This window comes from Triticum dicoccoides, chromosome 3A, assembly GCF_002162155.2.
Source record: "Triticum dicoccoides isolate Atlit2015 ecotype Zavitan chromosome 3A, WEW_v2.0, whole genome shotgun sequence".
Classification (NCBI taxonomy): domain Eukaryota; kingdom Viridiplantae; phylum Streptophyta; class Magnoliopsida; order Poales; family Poaceae; genus Triticum; species Triticum dicoccoides.
In genome coordinates, this window is record NC_041384.1 from 262,201,481 (window position 1) to 262,208,846 (window position 7,366).

Here is a 7,366-nt window from a genome sequence, read left to right on the forward strand (position 1 = left end):
CTAACCGTACACCCAGCAAATAGACATGGCATAGAAGCTATACATGGCAAGAACAACAACATAGCATACATGGATCAACAGCAACAAGCTCGGCAAAATCGCTAAACATGTTAACAATCTGCCAGGAACATTTTATAGCAAAAGTAGAGCTCGATTGACTCAAGCTAGATTGCTCCATAATTGCAAACAATGACATGGATGGATAGAGCACCACAATATCTACAAAACATCCTTACTGATCATGCTCAAAAGACACACGGATCACTAGGAAACAACATGAACATATGGCATAAAAATAATGACAGGGCAAGGACAGTGAAATTCTAAGTCCCTGAAATTAGCATCATTGAGTAAGCTACTTTGCATGCTTGTGCTAGTCACCACAAAGATCACTAAAATACATGGCATACACCCCTGTAAAGATGGCATGACATACTTCAAAACACATGTAGATCTCAGGATCATAGCATGCACACATTAATCATGGCAAAAATGACAAAAGTGCATCTGCTGAAACAGATCTGAAACTATCATCACATAGCCCTCTTCCAATAGCATTTCGAGCATCAAGATGAGCTCAAATGAGAATGACTCAATGAGATGAAATGATGTACTCTTCGAGACGAACATTTTGATATGCTACACGCACGAATTAGAGCTACGATGAGGAAGTTATGATGCGACAAAGTATGCAAAAAGTTAAAGAGCGAGAGGGAAAAGTCAACCTCGGCTAGGGTTTACTGTAGCTGCGGTTTCAGATCCGGCGACGGGCACTGTAGCTGCCAGAGTTCGAGGATGTCGGAGATCGAAGGAGAGGCGGCCGGAGTCGTTGGAGCTCGGGGAGAGGGCGGATCTTGCCAGGGCGGCGCCGACGTGGTGGGGCGGCGCGGCGGACTTGGGGCGGCGAGGTGCGGCCGGTGGAGGGACGGCGTCACTGGCGCGGGGCTGTCGCCGGCGATGGAGCGCGGCGGCGCCGGGCGGCTCGGGCAGCCGGACGCGAGGAGGAAGGCGGCGGGCTTCGGCTTGAGGCGGCGCGGTGGCGATGGGCTCGGGGAGGGGGGGCGTGGGCTCTCCCGGTCCGGCGGCGGAGGGAGGCGGCGGACGAACCACATCGCACCACATGGCGGCGGCGGGCCGGAGCGGACGTTGTCCGGCACGGGGCGGAGCGGACGTTGTCTGGCACGGGCCAGACACGTCTGGTGGGCGGAGGAGCGAAATTTAGGGTTAGGGTAAGAGGAGATCCGGGATTTTCGGGAGGGGATCTATTTATAGAGGTAGAGGGAGCTAGGAAGTTCCAAATGAGGTGTGGTTTGCGGCCACGTGATCGTGATCAAATGATCTAGATTATGGGAGAGGTTTAGTTGGGTTTTGGGCCACTTTGGAAGGGTGTTGGGCTGCAACACACACGAGGCCTTTATCGGTCCCTCGGTTAACCGTTGGAGTATCAAACGAAGTCCAAATGGTACGAAACTTGATTGGCGGTCTACCAGTAGTAAACCAAGGCCGCATGACAAGTGTCGGTACAATCCGGAAATGTTTAGTACCCACACATGAAAAGAGGTAGAAAGGGACACCGGGTGACATAGGAGCGCCGGAATGCAAAACGGACAACGAGGAAAATGCTCGAATGCATGAGACGAACACGTATGCAAATGCAATGCACATGATGACATGTTATGAGATGCATGACAAAGACAAAACACACGGAGACAAAAATCCGACAACAAGGAAATAAAATAACTTAGTGCCGGAAACGGCAAGAGTTGGAGTACAAATAAGGTAGGTTACATCCGGGGTGTTACATTAATCTTGGGTGTCTACTATGAGTTTCATGTTGGGTGCAAACAAAAATTAAAGGAGCCATTATCTGTATTTTTTAACTAAAGCTATTATTGGTTTTGGGTCCACCCACAGTTTGCTACCATCACTCTGGATTTGTGCATGCACTCCTTACATAGTCTCACTATGTTTTATTCCTATTCATGTCAGTTATTGTACACAATGGAACTGAACATGTAGAGCAAAAGAGACGAGCCTTGCGTGGCAATAAAATTTCATGAAGACGTCACTCCATGGTGGGTGCAAAGGCAGCCCCCCTCCACCCATTTCGGATCATAGTCAAGAGGAAGATAACTGTTCTGAGGGGGATTCAAAAGCAGAAGACCACTCCTATTTACCCCATGAGGTCTTCGCTCTAACATGGCATGCTGATGTTGGTAATATCATGCATATGCTGCCTTGCATTGCTTACTGTATACATGAAAGATGTCATATGCATAGTTTAGACATGCTTTGTGTCAATGGCATCTGTTTAGTTTCTTTATTGTATATGTGAATCATGCAATGCCATCTTATTTAGCCAGGCATCATATATGTGAATTTTGCAATGCCACCCTGGTTAGCCGGTCATCTTATATGTGAATTCTATCATGACATCATTTTTATTACGTGTTAAGTTTGTCAATAATTTTAGTACAATCAATTACTCTTCCTGTGCATTAGCCATTCGGCACGGTAATGGAAAAATCTGGAGTGGAAACAAGGTCTTCAGAGCAGACAATGCTATCTGACGAAGCGCATGTCTTGCTGGTTACAGATAGCTCCTCAGAGGAGGATTCAGAGATAGATGACCAGTCCTATTCCCCCTCCTGAGGTGCATGCTCTATCTTGGCAGGGTTATGTTGCTTATATCGAGCATATGGTATATTGCATTGCTGTGTCATTTCCTTAGTTTAGACATGCTTTGTGTGAATGCCACCTGTTTAGTGTCGAATTACCATATATGTGAATTATGCAATGCCATCTTGTTGCAAGACATTATATATGTGAATTATGCAATGCTATCTTTTGCAAGGCATTATATATGTGAATTATCCAATGCCATGTTGTTTAGCCAAGCGTCATATATGTGAATTATATCATGTCGTCCTTTTTTGTATTTCTCATTGCTTTTGTCGACAATGTTTGTATATTCAGCTGCTCTTTTGTGCATCAGCCATTTGAATTGGTGAAAACAAGGTCTTCAGAGTAGACAATGCTACCTGCTGAAGCAGACATCTTGCTGGTTACAGATAGCTCTTCAAAGGAGGATTCAGAGGCAGATGACCAGTCCAATTATCCCCCTGAGGTGTATGCTCAAACTTAGCAGGGTTATATTACTCATATCATGCTTATGTTGTATTGCAATGCTTAGTTTCTACGTCGTATACACGATATTGAATGCCATCTCCTTAGTTGACACATCATATATGCGATTGCCCTCTGCTCACTTCATTAGTATATAAATCATATATTTGAATTATATCATGCCATGATGTTTACATAGATAGCATGTATCTGAATTATGGCATGCCAACCCATTTTCTAAAGACATAATATAGTTATATCATCTCATCCTGTTTACATAGTCATCATATTTTGAATTATGTCATTCTATCCGTGAATTATATCATGCCATCATGTTTCCATCGACAGCATGTTTGTGATTTATGGCATGCCAACCAATTTAATAGACACATCGTATAGTTATATCATGTCATCTTGTTTACATAGTCATCATATTTTGAAGTATGTCAATCTATCCTGTTTAGTTAGCCATCATACATGTGAAAATGTGTCATGCTATCCTGTTTAATTAGCCATCATATATGTGAAATTATGTCCTACTATTCTATTTGGTTGAACCACGTAAATGTGAATTATTTCATGCCCTGTTTTCTTCCCTACTATCCATTGCACCTGTCTATCTTACAATGTCTGTACATTCAATTACTTTTCTTGTTTATCAGCCATTTCAATTGGAGAGGGTGATGGCAATATCTCTGTGAGTAAAAACACGGTCTTCAGAAAAGATCATGCTACCTGTCGATGGAGATAGAACCACAATTGTACTTACCCAAGAACAAGCCCCACCACACATAACCCAGACTCACCAAGATTGTACCCCTACCTGATACATCTCCAACGTATCTATAATTTTTGATTGTTCCATGCTATATAATATTCTGTTTTGGACATTATTGGGCTTTATTATACACTTTTATATTATTTTTGGGACTAACCTATTAACTGGAGGCCCAGACCCAGAATTGCTGTATTTTTTGCCTATTTTAGGGTTTCGCAGAAAAAGAATATCAGAAGGAGTCCAAACGGAATGAAACCATCGTGAACGTGATTTTCGGAACGAACATGATCCAGAGGACTTGGACCCTACGTCAAGACATCAACCAGGAGGCCACGAGGTAGGGGGCGCGCCTACCCCCTGGGCGCGCCATCCACCCTCGTGGGCCCTCTGTTGCTCCACCGACGTACTCATTCCTCCTACATATACCTACGTACCCCCAAACTACCAGATACGGAGCCAAAACCTGAATTCCACCGCCATAACTTTCTGTATCCATGAGATCCCATCTTGGGGCCTGTTCTGGAGCTCCGCCGGAGGGGGCGTAGATCACGGAGGGCTTCTACATCAACACCATAGCCTCTCCGATGTAGTGTGAGTAGTTTACCTCAGACCTACGGGTCCATAATTATTAGCTAGATGGCTTCTTCCCTCTTTTTGGATCTCAATACAAAGTTCTCCCCCTCTCTTATGGAGATCTATTCGATGTAATCCTCTTTTGGGGTGTGTTTGTTGAGACCGATGAATTGTGGATTTATGATCAAGTTTATCTATGAACAATATTTGAATCCTCTCTGAATTCTTTTATGTATGATTGGTTATCTTTGCAAATCTCTTTGAATTATCAGTTTGGTTTTGCCTACTAGATTGATCTTTCTTGCAATGGGAGAAGCTCTTAGCTTTGGGTTCAATCTTGCATTGTCCTTTCCAAGTGACAGTAGGGGAAGCAAGGCACGAATTGTATTGTTGCCATCAAGGACAGCAAGATGGGGTTTATTTCATATTGCATGAGTTTATCCCTCTACATCATGTCATCTTGCTTAAAGCGTTGCTCTGTTCTCTTGAACTTAATACTCTAGATGCATGCTGGATAGCGGTCGATGTGTGGAGTAATAGTAGTAGATGGAGGCAGGAGTCGGTCTACTTGTCTCGGGCGTGATGCCTATACACATGATCATACCTAGATATTCTCATAACTATGCTCAATTCTGTCAATTGCTCAATAGTAATTAGTTTACCCACCGTGAATACTTATGCTCTTAAGAGAAGCCTCTAGTGAAACCTATGGCCCCCGGGTCTATGTTCCATCATATTAATATTCCAATACTTAGTTATTTCCTTTGCCTTTTATTTTACTTTTCATCTTTATCATAAAAATACCAAAAAAATTATCTTATCATATCTATCAGATCTCACACTCATAAGTGACCGTGTAGGGATTGACAACCCCTTATCGCGTTGGTTGTGAGGATTTATTTGTTTGTGTAGGTGCGAGGGACTCGTGTGTGGCCTCCTACTAGATTGATACATTGGTTCTCAAAAACTAAGGGAAATACTTACGCTACTCTGCTGCATCACGATTTCCTCTTCAAGAGGTAGCAAGAAGGATTTCTGGCGCCGTTGCCGGGGAGGTCTACGCAAAAGTCAACATACCAAGTACCCATCAGGAACCCTTATCTCCTGCATTACATTATTTACCTTTTGCCTCTCGTTTTCCTCTCCCCCACTTCACCCTTGCCATTTTATTCGCCTCTCTCTCTGTCCTCCCTCTCTTTCTCCATTTGCCTCTTTTTGGCCGTTTCTTGTATGCTTGTGTGTTGGATTGCTTGCTTGTCACGATGGCCCAAGATAACACTAAATTGTGTGACTTTACTAGTACCAACAATAATGATTTCCTTAGCACTCTGATTGCTCCTCTTACCGATGTTGAATCTTGTGAAATTAATGTTGCTTTGTTGAATCTTGTCATGAAAGATCAATTCGTTGGCCTTCCTAGTGAAGATGCCGCTACCCATCTAATTAGCTTCGTTGATTTGGGTGATATGCAAAATAAGAAAGATGTGGACAATGATATTGTTAAATTGAAGCTATTTCCTTTTTCGCTTAGAGATCGCGCTAAAGCTTGGTTTTCGTCTTTGCCTAAAAATAGTATTGATTCGTGGAATAAGTGCAAAGATGCTTTTATCTCTAAGTATTTTCCTCCCGCTAAGATTATCTCTCTTAGAAATGATATTATGAATTTTAAGCAACTTGATCATGAACATGTTGCACAAGCTTGGGAGAGGATGAAATTAATGATACATAATTGCTCTACGCATGGTTTGAATTTCTGGATGATTATACAAAAATTTTATGCCGGATTTAATTTTGCTTCTAGAAATCTTTTAGATTCGGCCGCGGGAGGCACTTTTATGGAAATCACTTTAGGAGAAGCTACTAAACTCCTAGATAATATTATGGTTAATTATTCTCGATGGCACACCGAAAGATCTACTAATAAGAAAGTGCATGTGATAGAAGAAATTAATGTTTTGAGTGGAAAGATGGATGAACTTATGAAATTATTTGCTAATAAAAGTGTTTATTCTGATCCTAATGATATGCCTTTGTCTACTTTGATTGACAATAATAATGAATCTATGGATGTGAATTTTGTTGGTAGGAATAATTTTGGTAACAACGTGTATAGAGGAAACTTTAATCCTAGGCCATATCCTAGTAATTCCTCCTAAGATTATGGTAATTCCTACAACAATTCTTATGGAAATTATAATAAGATGCCCTCTTATTTTGAATCTAATATTAAAGAATTTATTACTTCGAAAAAGAATTTCAATGCTTTGATTGAAGAAAAATTGCTTAAGATTGATGAGTTGGCTAGGAACGTTGATAAAATTTCTCTTGATCTTGATTCTTTGAAACTTAGATCTATTCCACGTAAGCATGATATAAATGAGTGTCTCAAATCCATGAGAATTTCCATTGATCAGAGCAAAGAAAGAACCGCTAGGATGTGTGCTAAGAAAGATTGCTTTACAAAAGTGTGTTCTTCTAGATTCCATGATAATAAATATGAAGATCTAAAAGTTATTGATGTGTCCCCTATTAAATCTTTGTTTTGCAATATGAATCTTCATAATGATGGGATTGAATATGATCCACCTTTACCTAGGCGGCGTTCCAAGAATTCAGAGTCTTTAAACCTTGATGCTAAAATTGTTAAAAGTGGGATTGAAGAAGTCAAAACTTTAAATATTAATGAACCCACTATTTTGTATTTCAAGGAATTTAATTATGATAATTTCTCTTTAATATATTGTATTTCCTTGTTGCAATACGTGCTTAATTCTCCTCATGCTTATAGTCGAAATGAAGCTTTTACTAAACATATCGTTGATGCTTTGATGCAATCTTATGAAGAAAAACATTAGTTGGAAGTTTCTATCCCTAGAAAAATTTATGATG